Source organism: Pipistrellus kuhlii, unplaced genomic scaffold (genome assembly GCF_014108245.1).
Source record: "Pipistrellus kuhlii isolate mPipKuh1 unplaced genomic scaffold, mPipKuh1.p scaffold_m20_p_2, whole genome shotgun sequence".
NCBI classification, from domain to species: domain Eukaryota; kingdom Metazoa; phylum Chordata; class Mammalia; order Chiroptera; family Vespertilionidae; genus Pipistrellus; species Pipistrellus kuhlii.
This window is the reverse complement of record NW_023425515.1, coordinates 155,061,118-155,080,392: the sequence shown is the minus strand read 5'-3', so window position 1 is coordinate 155,080,392 and position 19,275 is coordinate 155,061,118. Positions and strand designations below refer to the sequence as shown.

Sequence of the window (19,275 nt, the reverse complement as noted above, 5' to 3'; positions counted from 1 at the left end):
AGGCAATTTTACTGCCTAGTGGTATTTTATTTCAAAGAGCTCATTCTAATATATAGAGACTGCAGTAGTCTCTGTTTTTTTGTTTTATCAGCATGCCTTATTTTTTAGGGGTACTTGTACCCGGAATGCATATGTGCTGTCCAAACTAGTTAATGGGCTTACAACTGGAGGGTGTAAATTCTAGTATCTGTATTTTCCAGCTTGCAGCACTGTTGTCTGAAGCCTGAAATAGCTGATGTTAATCTTTAGCTTGTTTTGTTGCTTTCTAAAAATTAAGTTGAAAGAGAATAAAATGTGATGTAAATCAATTTCTCTGCATAATAATAATAGTAATAGTAAAATATAAAGTGATATTTTCTATATGTCATACTGTTTAAAAACTTTAAGGGAGTGTGTGAGTGTGTGAGTGTGTGTGTGTGTGTGTGTGTGTGTGTGTGTGTGTGTGTGTGAGTGTGTGTTTATTGAATAAGGGGAAGCAGCAAATTGCTGGTTTTAAATCAAATTGATGAATTTTGAATTTCCACTTCAATGATATTTCTACCTTAAATTCATTTTGCTGATTTGGAACGCAAGGAAGAGCTAAGGATCTGGACCCTGTATTTATAATATCTCAGAAGAATTTCATTGCTTATTGGCTAGAACTCAGATTTCCCACAGAATTGTGGACAGCACAGTTTGGCATGCACATTTACTTACTCTAGTTCCTTACAGTCAAATACTTGTAGCTCAGAAGGATCTGAAGCAAGCATGTCAAACTCAAAAGGCTAACACGGGCCAAATAAACAAGGATTAAGTTTAGATGGGCCACAAAAAGACAAAAGCTACAATTTTCATAGAAACATCTTTATTTCAATAAAGATATGATGAATACAAAGGGCTGAAATAAATGAATAATCATTAACATAAAGTAATAGAACATCTTAATAAAAATTAATATTTTTCTTGAATATTAACTTACCAGACACTGAATAACTGCACAAATTAATAAGTGTAATGCAAACAAACCTATTTTTCTTGTTCTCCAAAAGCAAAATATTTCCTGTTGTGCACACCAAACAAGTCAGTCCAAGACTAATGACGTGGCTATCGGCTGCTAAAATATTCTCTGCTAGCATTAGTGGAAAGAAATGGTGCGCCTGCATGTAAGGTGTGTAAGGGAAATGAATGCAATAGGATATAGTAATCAGTCATTAGCTAACATTGTAGTTCGTTATTAACAATTATATGTATAACAAGATATTGTAAAAATTAAGTTACGAAATTTTTATTAAAACATTTCTTACATATTGTCATATTGGCTGGCCTGCATAAATATTTGTTGTTGTTGTTTTTATGTTTCTTTAATCTTTTTATGTTTCTTTTCATTTGCTCTACACTCTGTCTGAAATGGCCCATGAGTTTGACATGCTTGCTCTAAAGAATGGTTCTCTTACTACTGCATGATTTAGCTAAGAAATGTTCCCATTGTTCTGTTCGCCGTGGTCCTGGATTTGTGTAGGAACAGCAGACTTAGACTATTCTCATTTTAAGTAGAATTAATAGGCAAAGTGGGGCAAGGCAAAGTGAATGAAGAAGCTACAAGCAATTCATTAACCCATTTTAAGGCATTTTCAGGCAACTTGTTCAACTTCAAAGGTCAAACTGACCAACATTTAATTCATCATGGAAAAAAACTCTGGTAGAAGAAAAAGTTAGCCAGTTTGACCTTTAATGCTTAACAAGTTGTGTTAAAATGTTTTTATTCAATCTTGATACTTTGCTAACAAGATTTCTTTTCTAATCTATGTAGATGTGACTTTTAAATCATACTTGGTTTTATGAAAGGGCTTGATGTTATGGACTTTGGTGCAGGTAACAGCTTCTTGATCATCACGCTCTGATATGCATAGTATCACAGTCATAGGGAAATTGCTCCTGCAAAGGCAGGTTAGTGGGAATGTCCCAGAGTCTCTGACTGAGAAGTCACAAGAGAATCAGTAACTTATGCCATTTTGAATATTTTCTGGCTTGAAACTGAGAATGGGATGGGGGGGGGGAGGAAGAGTTGAATCTTTTTATGTTTCTTTTCATTTGCTCTACACTCTATCTGAATTGCAGTAGTGGTCCCCTGGCAGGCGGTGTCTACAAGCGGCCGGAAGGCAGTGCTGCATGGTGGGACGATGTTGGCACAGCACTTCCCAGGCATGCTAGCACCTAGTGCACAAGCAGAGAACTTTGCTTCTGCCAACTGTGACTTCAGAACCCAGGTCTGTTCCTGAACCTGGACGCCCAGCTGTCAGTGTGTTGCCATATGTCACCAGCACATGGCACCCTAATTAAAATTTCAAATTGCATGCATTTGTGTTTGCTGGCTGGCTGCTTAAAAGGCAGAGACCTCACCACCCCAGCTTGCCCCCCTCCTCCTTTATCACTCCGAGATATTATATTTGCCATTCTTAGGCAAGGGTAGGAGAACGGCCTTTCCCACCAAAAAGCCACCACTGTCATTCTCTCACCTCCCATTTTGGAGTAAGAATAGTCTCTATTTTAAGGGAGAAGGAAGGGTGTGAGAAAATGTGACTGCTACCCTTGACTAGAATTCTAAAGACCAGAACTGTGGTCTGCTTTACCAGTGGTTTGTGCAGATTGCTCTTCAATTTATACCTCTTTTTATACTTGATAAAAGAAAAGTGAATATTACTATCCATTAAACATAGTATAAAAGTTTTTTTTAAAGTGAAGCTTGTTTATTATAAATATTTATACTTTAAGATTAGATAGTGTGAAGTGTTGATAAGTACATGCATTTTTTGTATATTTCACATTTGTATATTTCTTTGTATATTTACATTTGAAATTTTAAAAAAGGATTCCATGAAACCGTCCTGGAAAACAATAATAAAATTCTATAGAAGTAGGTCCTTCTATTCAAAGTAGAAAGACATACTCTGATTGTGGTTATTATCTATTAATAGTTACTATTTGTTTATATTTTTAAAATGCTAAGGAAAGTGAAAATGGCTTTACTTTTGTCACCTCATTTAATTTTCACATTACTTCTAATATATGCTAACATCCTCATTTCAGAGATGAGTGTACGTGGTTTACTTAGGAAGCTTTTCTAAGGTAATACAGCATATGTTTAATGGAAATGAGATTTTTTTAGGAAGAAAATGAAAGTAGTTTTGTTTGTTTTTGCTTTAATTTTTCTGGTTCATTCTGATGTTAGCTTCCTAGGTATAGGGTACTTGTTTTGCATAGTCTTGGAAGTTTTGCTGTTATGTTCAAAGGTTGAGCTAGAATCATGTAATTCATTTTGTATTGCCCCTGGTTGCCATTGGCAGTGGTGACAAGCCTGTGGTATTTTCAGCTACAGCCAGATTGGTATTATATTGTCTCATGGTATTATATGCCTCTGGTTTATTTGAAATATCTAATGAACTCCAACATTGAGCTTTGTGAAGATATTATTGTACAATATGTCACTGCTCAGGCTTACGTGGCTGAGCAAATATGTGTCATAGAATTTATGGCATTTATTTACATATTGGCCACTTATCTACAGAAACCTGTGGTTTTCTTTCCCACCACCTAGGAGTATGGTGACTTGCTAAGGAGTAAGTTGGTAGTGTGGACTCTGGAACCCAGTTTCTGGTTCAAGTCACAGCTTTCCCTTTTATTGGCATTATAATCTTGTGCAAGCCCATGGACCTCTCTGTGCCTCAATTTCCTCATTTGTATAAGAGAGATAATAATATGAGTTAATCCTTATAAAACACTTTAAGGATGTTGCCCCTGGAACATTGGAGGTACTCAATAAATGTTGGGTAAAATTAATGGTCACATTTAACACTTTACACAGAAAATTAAGTTATTTTTCAGGAAGATTAATTGATCCATTTGGCAGAAAATTCTAATATTAAAACATTGACCTTTTTAAAGCATCTCACACTTTGATTTGACCTGCCAATCCACAGTTTTGATAGAGCTTCTGCTGAGAAATGGTGTATGGAATCTCCAAACTAAATATATATATATATATATATATATATATATATATATATATATATATATATATATATATTATCACAGCCCTTAAAAAGACATCAGTCATGTTGGGTAGAAAAGACATATCCACTTACTTATGTTTCAAGAAGTGTTCTAGTGTATTTACACATTTAGCACAATGAGTTGTCACAACCACATAATTAAATGTATACTCATCCCCAAATAATGACAGAAAGGACGAAGGAAATACAAATAAACAAAAAAACCACAGCAATTTAAATAATGTAATATTAGTAGTAATATTTCTAACTAATAACAGTAGTATAAGCCAGCTTTTCACACTTAAGTAGCTTCTCTATGGCTCTAGGTAAAGTTATTTACATACTTACCGTAGTTAGCAAAGTTATGAAAGTCTATCATATATAATATTTTTAGCCACAAACTATTCATTACTTCTACAGCTCCCATGTATCCCACTGGGTTGCTGAAACACAGAGAAGTGTGAAAGAGAAAACAACTACTCCCTCTACATTTTACTTAAAAATAGAAAATTCTGATGAGAATCTGCAACACAGGCCAAGATATGTATTGAGATTTTACATACTTTTTTGGATTTGGCTTTTTAAAAAACAACACACCCAATTATATGAAAATGCATCCTGGTAGCTTAAAGAATCAATATCCTTTACTACCTCTATGGAAAATGTAATGATTGTTGATAATTTTGTAAGATTCATTGTACTCATTTGAATCAGCACATCCTCTCACCTGTAGCATCACTGTCTTGACATAAAACTGGCTAATGACCCATTAACTGAACTATTTCCTTACTTTCATTGAGCTTTAAAATGTAATGCCCTCTTTCGTTTTCAGAGAGATATATTTGTTTGAGCCTTTGTGTTTATTATGTATCATTAAGGAAATTATAAAGAACTGATGAAAGCTCAAGGCAAACTCTTTTTTTTTTTTTGGTTTCTTTTTTTAAATATATTTTATTGATTTTTTGATTGAGAGGAAGGGAGAGAGATAGAGAGTTAGAAACATCGATGAGAGAGAGTCATTGATCAGCTGCCTCTTGCACACCCCCTACTGGGGATGTGCCCGCAACCAAGGTACATGCCCTTGACCAGAATCGAACCCGGGACTTTTCAGTTCCCAAGCCGATGCTCTATCCATTGAGCCAAACTGGTTTCGGCTCAAGGCAAACTCTTAAAACAGAGTTTGTTATGTCAAATTCCTGTCTCCTTTGAGTTAAAAAAAAAAAGCAAAGAAAAGAAAGAAAAGAAAAGAAAAAGAATGAGGGCCATTAGGAGGATAGCAGGTAGTTAAAGCCTCTTTAATGTAACATCAATTGTGGAGAAAATATTAGATACAATTCCATAAGGCTTGCATGAGAGGGAGCACCTTGAGAAGCATAATTTAATTAGAATGAATTTATGAGAGAGAGAGAAGGGAGAGAGAGGTCTTGTGCCATTAGACAAAGGGAAGGCAGTCATGTTGTGCTCTCCTTTCACAAGAGCATTTTAATGAGTTTCCACATGGAGCATTTCAGGTAAAAGATTTATAGCAGTTGGGATAGAAATGTAGCTCAAAACAAAAAACGGTCAAGTGGCTTCAGTGGCGATTTTCTGGATTGAGAGCATTCATTAAATTATCTAAATATTGGTATTTCTTAATCATTATTTTAGCCTCTGATCACAGGCAAGATAATATTTTTTTTTCTTTAATAAAAGTCAGGTGCAAATGCATTCATTAGTTTGTCAGTAAATATTGAGCAGTAGCTCTGTCCTCTCTTGACGCCTGTCTTGGACGTGTGTTGGATCACATCTGACTTAGCATGGCAAACACATTGATCATCCTGATAATCCAGAAGGATAGATGCCAAGGGTGACTTTAGATTGAGATTTTGCCTTTATCACTTGTTTCCTATTTTTGGTTAGAAGGAATTAAGATTTTATCTCCCTATAACGTAATTGTGGTCATAAACTTTATCTGGATTTTTCTACATAAAATCCAAGTAGGTGAAAGGAAAGGAAAACACTGTGGTGAAATTGGGGGAAGAAGGGTGCAATAAGGTCATGACCATAACGTGGGTCAAGCTATGTTCTCTGGGAAATTGTTTTTATATGAGATTCGTATGGAAGGGTTTAAAAATATTGATAACAGAATACTTTGTTGTTTAAAGATGTATTTGTGCTTGTTTCTAAGAAGGAGTTTTGTTTTTTGGGGGAGATTTATTGCAAATAATTCTGTTAATTTCTTCCCAGGTATTCTGACATGCCAGGTGGTTATAGAAGGATGATAAATGACAGTCTATGGAGAGGCCAGAAGTTATTACATACTAATATAAGTATTCGTGGTATCTATGACTAACTTTTAAAATAGCAAATGTATAAATATTTATATAGTCTGTTTTCAGTTACTGATTATTGTGACATTAATGTGTAAAGAAGATGTTTTTTGTTTTATTTTCCACCCTTACATTTTATTTATAAAATAAAATAAAAATTATTACATAGGAGGAAAAATTTGCAGGGTGTAAATTAAAGACAAAAAACATCCAAATGGGAAGAATGTCTTAAATGTCTCCCAGGGAATGGAATAAAGAGTTTTGCTTGAAGTTTTCACCATATGCTAACTATATACAGCACTTCAAATTTATTTATTGTTAAAGCTTCATGTAAATCACGTCATTTTGAAAGTCATGGAAACTGCACATTTGTGCACTAAACTATGTAAACAACAAAAACTGGTCATCCATCCAATTGTTGCTTCACTTATTTTGAATTATAGAGCAATTTTGTGAAGGGTGAAATGGGGATTACACAATATAGTGATTTCCTGTTAACACCTACATTTTTGCTGACCTAGCAAGGTCTGTTGGTATGAGAGCTTAACCTTTATTTTATTTCAAAATGTGTTTTTTATTCTGAATTCCATTGGCTCCTGTGGTTTCAGTTTTCTCCATGAGCTCCATGTAAAAGTCTTTCCTATCTAAATGAAGGGGGCAAGTACCAGGAAAGACCTTGTAGGCCAGCAAATTTTATTCTAGAATGAGTTCAGGAATATTTTGAATGTATCATAATATTATTAATGGGGAAAAAGTGTAAATGCTAACACTTCAAATGCTCAAGTATACATGTCATGCTTAAAGCACACAGTTACGTGGGGCTACTGGCCAACCTCCCTTATTTATACAAAAATGCATTGTTTGTACATAACTTGTCCTCCCCTTTTCCTATGCCTGTTTTTCTGTCTTGGGGTCCTCAGTTCTTCCTAGCCTGTTGAAACCTGCTCATCCTTCAAGCTGCCTTCATCTTTTATGGGATAAGGCACAAGCTACCCAACCTTCCTTGACTTGGTTTTTCCTCATCTTTTACCCATTCCACATGGTTTGTGGTGCTTATGTTAAATCTAGTTTCCGTTTATAGTTAGTTGCATGAAAGTTAGTCTTCCACACTGGGCCCTGTTTTCTTGATGCTGGTGACAGTTCTTTGTAACAATGGATACTCAAGAACTGTTATCTTGACTGAATTAAAGTTTTGTTTTTTAAAAAAAGAGGAGAGAAATCTGCTTTAGTTGGAGCCAGGCTATAACGTGGTAAGATACATTAAGGGAAATCTGTACACATCCAGGATCCTAGCTAGTTGTTTCAGCTTTAGCTGGGCTGACAGTTTGATTCCAGGTTTTGGGGTGGATTTAAGGTGTGCATAACAGTTGTGGTCTGTAAACACTCATTTTTGACCAAAGAAGAAGTTGTTACATTATAGATGCTCCGGTGAATTCCTCTCTATAAATTCTTTTTTAAAAAAAATATATTTCATTTGATTTTTTACAGAGAGGAAGGGAGAGAGATAGAGAGCCAGAAATGTCAATGAGAGAGAAACATCGACCAGCTGCCTCTTGCACCCCCCCCCCCTCCCCGGGGATATGCCCGCAACCAATGCACGTGCCCTTGGCCGGAATCGAACCCGGGACCCCCCAGTCCACAGACCGACGCTCCACCACTGAGCCAAACTGGTTTCGGCCCTCTCTATAAATTCTTATGTTGTTGTTGTTTTTCCTTTTAGTGCTACCAACTACTTAGCAAGTTGTGAAATATTCAGTTGGAATGGGCTTTTCTCCATCTGGACTGTCCTCATCAAAATGACTTCCACTTTTCCTGTGACTGTTTTGAAGTGGATCAAGTATAGAATTTCTTTGATTAGTTTATTGTCTTAAGATTCTTACCTCCTTACGCACAGGCTCAAAGGATCAGAATTAAACTTAGGTTGTGATTAGTGAACTGGAGCCGGCTAGCTGATGAACTGGAAGTTAATCAGGCTTAAACTAATTCACAGGTAGTTTCTAGGAGGTTTTCCTGGGTTGTAGAACTTTCTGCAGATTTGTCTCATCTGTGTATCTATTTGGATTTAGAGTATGCATGTAAATAACTCTAAAGGTAATTCTTGATATAAGACATAGCAGGAAGACCTGTCTTTAAAAAAATGCCTTTACTGTGTAATACTGAGTGATTTGTTGAGTTTCCTTTTATTTGCATCTGTCTTTGTTCCTGTAAAGACAGAAAAGCAAAAGTGCTCTAAACTGTTATTTGATTTCTAGTTGTGAATGTTTAACTGTACTGAGTCTGCCTTAGTCCACCTTATGGTCCCCTTGGGTTGACACAGTTACTGAACATAATGGAGCTATCTGGAGAATGGGTGTTGACCTTCATATAATCCAACAAACAGCTACTGCTCTTACCAACCAGGGATGCTGAGTTGAGGACATCGATAGCCTGTGATTCTATTCTTGTAGGAGCATTCCTTTGACATATACTTGATAATACTGAAAACTTGTAGAGCTTTTTTCTCTCAGAGTTTGCTCATTCATTCACTCAATAAGTATTTTCGTAGTATCCACTATTCTAGGCTCTGGGGTTGTATCCTATTAGCTCATACATAATTGATGTGAAGCCTATTGCCAATTATATATTTATTTTATTCTCACTTCAGTTATGTCCTAATGGTAACCCTATGAAGTAACACTATTATTATCCCCATTGAATAGATGAGGAAACTGAAGCACAAAGAGGTGAATGAATTTATCCTAGGTAATACTAGTATATAAATTATAGACCTGGGATGTGGACCTAGCTATTCTCAACCTCTGAGTCTGTAACCTTAATTTATACTAAATTGCCTAAAACTTTTTAGCAAGGCTTAGTCTAAGTAATATATAGCATTTCAATTTCCCTGAAGGTTTGCTTAACAGAATTAAAAAAAAAACACTTAACTCTCAGAAGTGAGGCTTTCTTGTAGGTATTATAGTGATGACATCAAAATATGGAAAAATTTAGAATCATGAAAAGTTAGAGCTCCTGAAGATGACCTAGTTACTGGATTCTTCTTTATAAAAACGTGAAAGTAGAAGTTCAGAAAGTTATAAAACTGGGCTGAGTTCAAACCCTTGGTTATCAGAAGAGGCAGGGTCCAGAGGTTTGTTGAATTAAGCTGATGGGAACTCCAGGGGTCCCATGTTTATTCCAGTGTTTCAGTGTTGACACATGTCATAACAGTTTACAAAGCTTCACAGTTTTACAATATTCAACTAATGCCCTACAATGAAGTTTTCCTTTCTATTTTGCAGTATTTATTTAGATGCCAAATTAATTTATATAACACTTTTTAATGGGTAAAAGTGTTTTATTTTACAATAGTATTTTATGTTCATTTGAAATCAGTCTATATCAACATACAGAATCTTATTTGACTGGATGCACAGTTTCTTGCTGAGGAACTTTCACAGTGTGGTATCAGCCATTGGTTGATAAGAAGAAAAACTAGAGATACAACCTTGGCAGCTAGCAAGGGTTCAGATCAGACCGATTTCACTGTGTTGATAGGGCAGAAAACTGGTTGGATTTCTGGGGGCTTTAAACTGAAACCAGTGACTGGCGTGTTAGCTCCTTCAGGCATAGGCATGATTAGAAATCAATGAAAGCTTTCACAAGTTTTACTGATTCTTGTCAGTGTGACCTCAAACACATATTGCCTCTTCTCTGTGCATCCTCTGACCAGATGGAATTTCTTCTACTTTGGGTGTTGTCAAAAAGCATTTTAAAGATGTGAGGTGTGTCCTAAAACTGAAGATAGTCATGGAACCATTCTTTTCCTTTGTGTTTCAGAATGTTGTTTTCTGCCCATGATTACACACCCAGTCTCCCATCTCTCCCTCCACTGTTGTACTATAGTTGCAAACCTCTGCATTGGGACCAATATCCCTGTTTTCTGGAGAGCTGTCATATGAAAAAATAAGTTAGCTTGTGATAGCTTTAGGTGTATATCTAGAATTAATGCAATAGAGTAGAGGCAGACAGAAGTCAAATCAGCATGAAGAAGGTTGTTATAATAATTGAAGATGTCTAACAGTGTACTGGGCATGTGGAGAGCCTAGGGATCTCAGATGTGGGAGGGAGTGGGTCTGCTGATGTGGTTGTGAGATTTTGTACCTGAGATAGATTAGATGAGAAGACCTTCAAGATTTTTATACAATTTTTAAGAAATTAAACGTAGTGGATTGTCAGTTTGGGGAATACTAGTATTTTTCTTTGACCCTTTTATTTTTCTCAGATTTAAGTAGATACTGGAAAGTATTCTTGAGTAATAAACGATAGACCCATTTTACATATATTCATATTTAAAACTGTTTAACCAGAAATTGTGATGTCTATTATTATCTTTCTTTTTATTTCTTCTTAATTTCATCATTTTGTCTTAGAAATCAATTTATTAATTCCACGTTCATGTGCTTCCCTCCTAACTTCACAGCTATCATTAAAAAGAAACCTGGGTCCTCATAGGATGTGGAGTGTTCAGTTGACAGTCCAGAATGTGGGAGGGATCCAGGGAAATATGTAGCCGTGTGCGCTCACCTGTGACCATAGAAGCACTGTTAAGATGTGCCCAGATGGAGTTCTTGTGGGTTTTTCTTCTATGAAGTGGGATTTTTGTGGCCCAAGCAGCAAAGCAGTTCATGAATGATAGGCCTTCTCTGGTGTCACGCATCGTGTTCACTGTTTCTGCCTCCTTTTGCTTTCATTAGGCATAGAACTTTTACGTATGCACACACAAGTTTTTAAAAGGTGAGAACATACTTCCATATAAATCACATCCCATAAGTTATCCGGATAGAAATGTGTATCGGGCAGAAATGTGTATGTTGATTTTGGTTTGTGTGTATGTGTGTGTGTGTATCGATACTTTTGCTGAGGGAAACTAATAGAGAATTCAAGTTTCAGCATAGATAGATGGTGTGCCTCATGAATGTACTGAGCTTTTTTTCTTTTTCTTTTTTTGACTCAGCTTTTCACAGGTGGATAAGGTAAAGCACTATCTGCGATGTGTGAAGTACTTTTTAAAAAGTGAGAACTCCCAGTGGAGCCACAGTGGAGTAGGAGCAGGTCAAGTGCTTCCTTTCTTTACTATTCAGCCAAGAGAGACCACTTAGCTATTCTGAAGCCTTCCCTAGAACTGATCATCCCTTTCTTGTTTTCTGTTCACTATGATGGAACTCTTGTCCTTGTACCCTAGTAAGATCTCACATCTGAAAACCCTGCTGCAGGCCAGTTCTGACCAATTCGTCATTCTTTCTGCTGCACGCTACCTGAGTGCATCTTGGTTCATGCCAGGGTGACAGTGAACTCAGCAGAGAGAGGAAAAACATATAGTGGTTTAAGAATATGGTAAGGAAAAGCAAGTATTTGAGTAGTTTTTCTCTTTGTTTTGGTTTGTAGTTTTGAAAAGACTCAAACTCCCACTTTTATTTTTATTCCAAGGGAAGCAGTTTGACAATTAGAAGCGTGGTCTTTAGAGTAAAAAAAGATCTGATTGGAGCTGTGCTTTGTGACCTTGGACAAATTACCTAGGCATGCCAAGGTCCATTTTGCTGACAGGGTTGTATGGATTAAATAATACAGTATATGTAAGAAGCTTGTTATCATTCTTGTATTATCAAGGCTTTTCTGGTATTTCTTTGATTGTTAATTTTCATAAAATACATATTAAGCTTCATATTGAATATGATTTAATATTTTTAATAAACTTGTCTAGAGTCTAAGATTTAAGATTTTAAAGAGGGCTCAGGCATGATTTGTTTCTTAGTGATAAGTAGTGGGCAGTTGAAGATACTTATGACATGTTCTATGAGGAAGTACTGAATGAAGCTTGTAACAGTAACAGCCCCTTTAATTAGAGGACCAGTTAGAGGCATCATTCCCAAGGCTGCCTGGGAAGGGTGGATTTTCTGCTGCATCTGAGTGGCCCTGGGTAAAGGAGCCCATGGAATTCCTGAATAAAGGGAACTTGGAAACTAAAAAATGCAAGTTTTTGTTTTGTTTTGTTTTTCCTATCAGCAGTTGACCTATTGCATTCTAATCATATCAAGTAGGAGTTGAATTTTCAGAGGGAAAAAAATGTTGAGAGAGTTGCATTATCTGTCAAGTTTACATGTTTTTACTTGAGAGAAACGGAAATCTGTGTATTCTGTCAAAGTAGTTATCTGTATCCAGATTTGCTCTCTTGGATGCTATCATTAACCATTTAGGGTTAAACAGTTTTCTCTTCTCCTACCTGGATTTGGTATATTATTTGTTTATCTTTTAAAGAAATCACCTTTCTATATAAATTTATTTGAGGGCAAGAATCAGCTTTCAAAGTACACATCAAAATATGCACCTAGCCTCACAATAAATATACATATCTTAAATGTTTATAGATTTTTATTATAAAATGTAATTAACTTATTATAGATCATTTGAAATATACATGAAAATAGAGGAAAAGAAATCAAACACAGTTCCACCATCTAAAAACAATTATCATTAGCATCTTGGTATATTTCTTGCCAGATACTTTTCTATTAGTGCAGAGCATTATGGTAAATACTCATGATTATGAATATGATTCTCAAAGATTTTAACATGCTAGGGCCAGAAAATGATAGTAGCTGGGCCAAGTGTGCAGACATAATAGAATCTCAGGTAAGCTCTACCAAACTTGAGTTCCTCACCCCAGGGCTCTCTCACCTCTGCAGTGGGAAATGTGGTTTTCCTTAAGTGGAATAAGATTGTAAAAGGGCCAAAGCTGGTTTGGCTCAATGGATAGAGTGTCGGCTTGGGAACTGAAGGGTCCCGAGTTCGATTCCGGTCAAGGGCATGTGCCTTGGTTGCGGGCACATCCCCAGTAGGGGGTGTGCAAGAGGCAGCTGATCGATGGTTCTCTCTCATCGATGTTTCTAAATCTCTATCTCTCTCCCTTCCTCTCTGTACAAAATCAATAAAATATATTAAAAAAAAAAAAGATTGTAAAAGGAAGATAGGTGAACTCAAATTTTCAAATTGCCCCTATGGTAGGTAACAAGGACAATAGACTAACCCAGTTTTGCTGTGCTGTGTTATTCCTGTACATAGAAAAATATCATTAGTTTCAATAAGTCCAAGTTTTGAATATTCATCTTTTTACCCTGAATAGTTCTCATTAGGGATTAAATTATTATCATTAACTTCAAATGTGGAAATGGAGACATGAGAGCATTGAGATTTGTTTGCATATACAAATATTTTGCAGCTTTTATCACAGCCCTGAGTCATGAAAGACTGTTTTCTATTGAATGATACTTTTATCATAATATATATATTATTTCAGAGAGGGAGAGGGAGAGATAGATAGAAATATCAATGATAAGAGAAAGTCATTGATCAGTTGCTTCCTGCACACCCCACACTGGAGATCAAGCTCACAGTTGGGTATGTGCCCTGACTGGGAATTGAACCATGATTGCCTGGTTCATAGGTTGATGCTCAACCACTGAGCCATACCAGCTGGGCTAGTAATATCTTTATTTATAGATGCTTTCTAGTTATGGACTATGCATCTGACTTTTTTCATGCTAAGTCATACATTGTTCTTATGGATATACATATGTATATATGTGTATATGTATATGTATATACACACACATATATATACTGTATGTATGTATATACTGTATATTGCTGTTCTTTCCATTACGAAGCAAAGACTAGGGCAGCAATATTCAACATTTTTCATTTCATGGCACTCATAAACTAATTACTGAAATTCTATGGCACACCAAACCAAAAATACATTTTTTTTTTTTTTTTTTGCTGAACTGGAAAAAAAATAGGTATTTATTCACAGGATGACTGTTGTTGTGTTGGCTGTTGTCATTTTTCATTTGACAATCTAAGAGAAAAGAGGTCAGTGCCCCTGACTAAATAATCAGGTATTGCATGTTTTAAAAATTCTTTAAGCACACCAGTTGAAAACTACTGGTCTATAAGAATGGATGCAGTTTTGGGAAATTTGCAAGATTTCCAAAGATCACTTGTATTGAGAGATGATTTCATTGTAATCCTTCCTGATTGGACATCTCAAACCTATGATTCTCATCTGCAAAGTGAATGCTTTTATCTCGTTTCCCTTGGCTCTTGTTTCCAGCTGCATGCTTTGCTCAGGTGGACTTCTTTACTGAAGAGAAGAGCATAATATTCTTCTTCTAGTTTGCCTAGCTCTTTGGCATTTAAACAAGCTAGAAACATGCATAAATTTAGCAAAGGATCAGGGCCAAAGGGATGACTGAACTGGCATCGTTTCATATTTTTCATGCTTTGTATTTATAGTAATAAATTTCAATCAAGGAAATAGATTGCAAGGAGTATGCTGTATTAGGAAGGAAGTTTGTACACTTTTGTGGCTTAATGGTATCTTAGTATAACCTTCTTCCCACTTCTCTAGTTTAGTGAACTGAAACAGATAAGCTCCTGAACTTTTGAGTTTTCATGTGTCTGGCCAGTTAAGGAATACATTTTTTAAAATTACACTGAGCTCCAGAATTATTGCTGGTTATTTGTGACTTTCTTTTAAGGAATTTCCCTCCCATGTGCCTTCATAGCTCCTACATCCTTAGGCTTTGTGATGAATTGCATACGTTGACTTGAAGAACAAATAGTATCTGCTGTTCAATAAGAAGATTACAATGGTACAATAAAATTGTTTTCTATTCATTGAGGTCTCATGAAGCTTTAATAATATTGAGGAATTTTTGGTTCTATGATTGTCTTTCTTTTTGAATCAGCAGGTGGCTACAGCTCAGAATAAATGCCAGATTACTATTTATTAGCAACAATATTTAAATGATGGTGATGATGATAACAAATAGTAACAGCTTATTATCAAGCTAAATGCTTTCGGGAATGATCTCATATTTCTCAACAACCTTTTTTAAGTCTTATATACTACAACTATTTCCATTTTATCAATGAAGAAAACCACTTTTTTGAGAGCTTAGATAACTTTAGAATACAGGTAGTCCTCGGGTTACGTGGGACTCAGTGTATGTCATTTCGTGGTTACGTCGCCATCTCCCATTTATTTATATAAAAAAAAAGTTCTGTCATTTCGATGTATGTACATATGTGCTTTATGTTTTTTATTATTTATTTACCTCAAGTAAAGGTCAGGAATTGTTATATTTCTTTTAATTTTTTTTTTTTACTGTTTCACTTCATTACTGCTGTGTATGTGCTCCATCTGAGTGACGTAGGTGCTTAGGTAGGATTATGGCAAAAATCGCGTTATGTCACCATAGGAACGGATCTCAGATGTAACCCGAGAACCTACTGTATAGGTTTTAAAAATCTAGAGTAAAAAAGTGACATGAGGAACTATTCCCCTTAGTTAAATATTTTTTCTCTTATGTATTCCATCAATTAGAGATTTTTGAGAAAGGGCATGTTATTTTAAAAAAGAGAAAACCCCAATAGAAGTTTTTTGTCTTTTTTTTTATTAGTCATATACATGTAGTTAATTTGAATGAGCAAATTGGGTTATTAGATTTGTAGATGAAAGATAATGTAATTTTGGTTTGAGATTTAAAGGAAGGGAGATGGATAATATAGAAGTTTATTTTAAAAGAGAGACAGGCTAGCAAACTGGCTTTCTGTGCTCAAGGACATAGGGTGGAGCAGGACATTGAAGACAGACTCCACCTACTGCCAAAATTTCACCTTTTACCCCCGTGGAAATTTTCTTTTAGGCCACTTTGGTGGCACAGTAAAGTGTATTGCTCTATTGAGCTGCCAAATAAATTACATTTACTTTGAAGACAATGAAATATTAATTTAAAAGAGTATTTTAGATTTAGAAAACATGATAATTAGCATTTATTATCCAGTAGGGTCTCTGAGCCCCATGAGTAGGTACTGAATTATATTTATCTTATGCCCAGAGGGCCTGGGACAGTGTCCAACATGGTAGGGACCATATAAAGATTTTTGAATAAATGAATGAGTCAAGGAATAATTGAACAATGTTTATAAAGTTCTTCTATCATCTACTAAGCATCTGCCTATGATTTTAAAGAACTTCATTTTTTGCAACATAAAAAAATAGGTATGTGAGCTACCTTTTAGTAACAATATTCATTGATATATATTGCAATTGTCCTTATCTGTAAAAGAGAACTTGGTAGTCTGGTTCATAAAAGAAAATGCACAATTCGGTAGAGTTGGGACCACACGTTCAGACACAGACAGTCCATTCAGACTTGCAGACCCCCGCCCTGTTCTGCATCTGGATTGCAGCCCAGACTGAGGTTGGGTGGTGGGAAGAAGGAAGCCGTGTGGTTAAACCACTTGGGATAATCGAAAGTTGACCATACTTATTTTTAATTTGGCAGCTGCATTAACTTTTGCCTCAAGTGTGAGTTTTCCCTGGCTGTCTTCACACTGTGGCCTGCTCACCAAAGGTGACCTGGCCTAGCCCACAGAGGAGGCTAGCCTTGGCTCCCTTCTGGCCATTCCTTTGCCCATTCCACTGTTTTCCCTGACCTGGCCATGCCCTCTTGTATCAAGGAATTGGATCAATTGCAGTGAGTGCAAAATAAGAAAAAATAAGACTGAAATCACGGAAGTAGGACCTCAAGGATACCAATAATGAAATTACAAATTTAACATGGCCTGAGTTTGGCCATGTTAAAATTTTTCTGACTTCTCTAATTGCTTTACATACTTTGATTGAGACCCTTAGAAATTTCTGGTGGGCAGGTGATATTTGAGTTTATGAATGTATCTGTCTAGAGTGGATGGAGCCGAAACCAGTTTGGCTCAGTGGTAGAGCGTCGGTCTGCAGATTGAAAGATCCCAGGTTCGATTCCGGTCAAGGGCATGTACATTGGTTGCGGGCACATCCCTGGTAGGGAGTGTGCAAGAGGCAGCTGGTCGATGTTTCTCTCTCATCGATGTTTCTAGCTCTCTATCCCTCTCTTCTCCTCTCTGTAAAAAATCAATGAAATATATTTTTAAAAAAAAATAGAGTGGATGGAGATGAGCATGTGCCAGCTGCAGGTTATGTGTGAACATTTGTGTCAACAGGAGAGCAAGGTTGTGACTATTCACTCTCACTAAGGACAGACTGCAAACCCAAATCTCCAAGGATGAGCTAGTGAACATGATCTTGTTTATGATGGGCCTATTTTTTTTATTCTTTTTCCATTTTTTATCTCAAGTTGATGCTGTATCATTGAAATCTGACAAGGCACATGGGCATAGTTTCCTACCCAAGTCAAACCTGAGTTAGAAGAACTTTAGCTCTATGGTGATCTTATTTTATTATTTTCCCTGGTTAAAGGGGCCTTCATACCAAATAATTGTACACTGAATATTTATTATTGCTTGAGTACAGTTCCTTGGAAAGGACATCCGGGGTTTCACAAAGGGATAGTAATATCCACTTTCCCTTTAGCACATACTAACAACCTTGCAATTCTGGTGGCTTGAAATATGGTCAGAGTGCATGTTACTCAACTTCTCCTGGCTGCCCTGCTCTTCTCACTGCACGCACATGGTGCCCCCTCCCCTGCCAGTCAAATAGTGTAAGGCCTGCTGATGCATCAGGCATGCATAAGGACTTACTTATTTATATGTTTCATGGCTGTCAAACTAATGACCTGCCTGACTTAAAAGATAGCACCACTCAATTTCATTGGAAGTGTTGGAGTTTGGAGGCACCCCCATAATTAAATCTAAGTCTGCAGGTGGTCAGCCATGTTTCAGCTGCTTTTTTCTTACAGGCGTGTGAAGGGCATCATTTCATGATTTTGCCTAGGCCTGAGAGAACAGTTGATTAAAAATTATAAATTCGTGAATTATATCAGAGAGAGAGAGTGGGTCCCACCTGGAGATCAGAAGAGGATTCAGCCTTATGTTCTACAGTTTATCAGGATCTTCTGCTGCACTTGCCAGCCGTGAGCCCTGCTTCTGGCTGAGCAGCTCTCCCCCTGTGCGAGGGCACTGACCTCCAGGAAGCAGCTCCTGCATTGAGCATCTGCCCCTGGTGGTCAGTGTGCATCATAGCGACCGGTTGTTCATCCTGTTGTGCTGCTGTTCCGTGGATTTGCATATTATGTATGCTTTTATTATATACTAGAAGCCTGATGCACGAAATTTGTGCAAGAGAAGGCCTTCCTTCTCCCAGATGCCAGCACCGGCTTCCCAAATGAAGTCCAGTCTAATTAGTATATTACCCTTTTATTGTTATAGATAGGATAGGATATTTTATTTAGTACGTTGAAAGCCAGTATAGGAAATGGCACTGAAGTTATCTACTTTGCCTGCTAAAATCAGCACCATTTGTGAAATAGGCCTTAGTTCCCATAAACTCCCTTAGCTCCCAAAAACTTAACTCCTATATGGTTAAAAATTTGCAAAGCAGTGTACAGATGAAGAGACTGGCTTTTTCTCTTTCCCTGATACCAGATAGTACTAGATACTCTTTACAGAAGAAATGAAGTATAATGACATATTTATTAAAATTTGTTTCTCAGTGAATAAATTTCTTTTAAAACGGAAAAGAAGTATCTAAACAGAATTTGTATTGTTGCTTTAAATTGTGTTTTTAATGAAGAGAACTAAAAAGTACATTTGATGAATTCTTCAACACTGGTGAAATGCTAAAAATGACTTGTACTGTTATTTAAGTATAAAATATTACATTGCTTATATGAATATAATATATATGTAACACAGCTGAAAAACTTCAATGGGGCCATGTCTGTCCAGTTACTGGTTATATAATGCTGTAAATTTTTGATAAGCAAGTTCCAAGTTTCCTGTTCCTAAAACAGAAGCATTAAAGTCACCTACTGTTGAAGACAAAAGGCTATAATTTTTTAAGGAAACATCATTTTATATATATTTAGAACTAGTTAAAATGTCAAAAGACTAGATTA

The 19,275-nt window shown here is 36.3% G+C and overlaps 1 protein-coding gene and 1 long non-coding RNA gene across 35 annotated transcripts in view; both read left to right on the top strand.

The window, feature by feature from the left end:
* NFIA (nuclear factor I A) overlaps nucleotides 1-19,275 on the top strand; it is a 371,362-nt gene that overhangs the window by 116,395 nt on the left and 235,692 nt on the right. The gene's annotated exons all lie outside the window — the stretch shown is intronic.
* Nucleotides 783-15,480, top strand: LOC118722533. The gene is made up of 3 exons (XR_004989034.1): nucleotides 783-793; nucleotides 3,069-3,074; nucleotides 15,347-15,480. It is a non-coding gene; the product is annotated as an uncharacterized LOC118722533 (long non-coding RNA).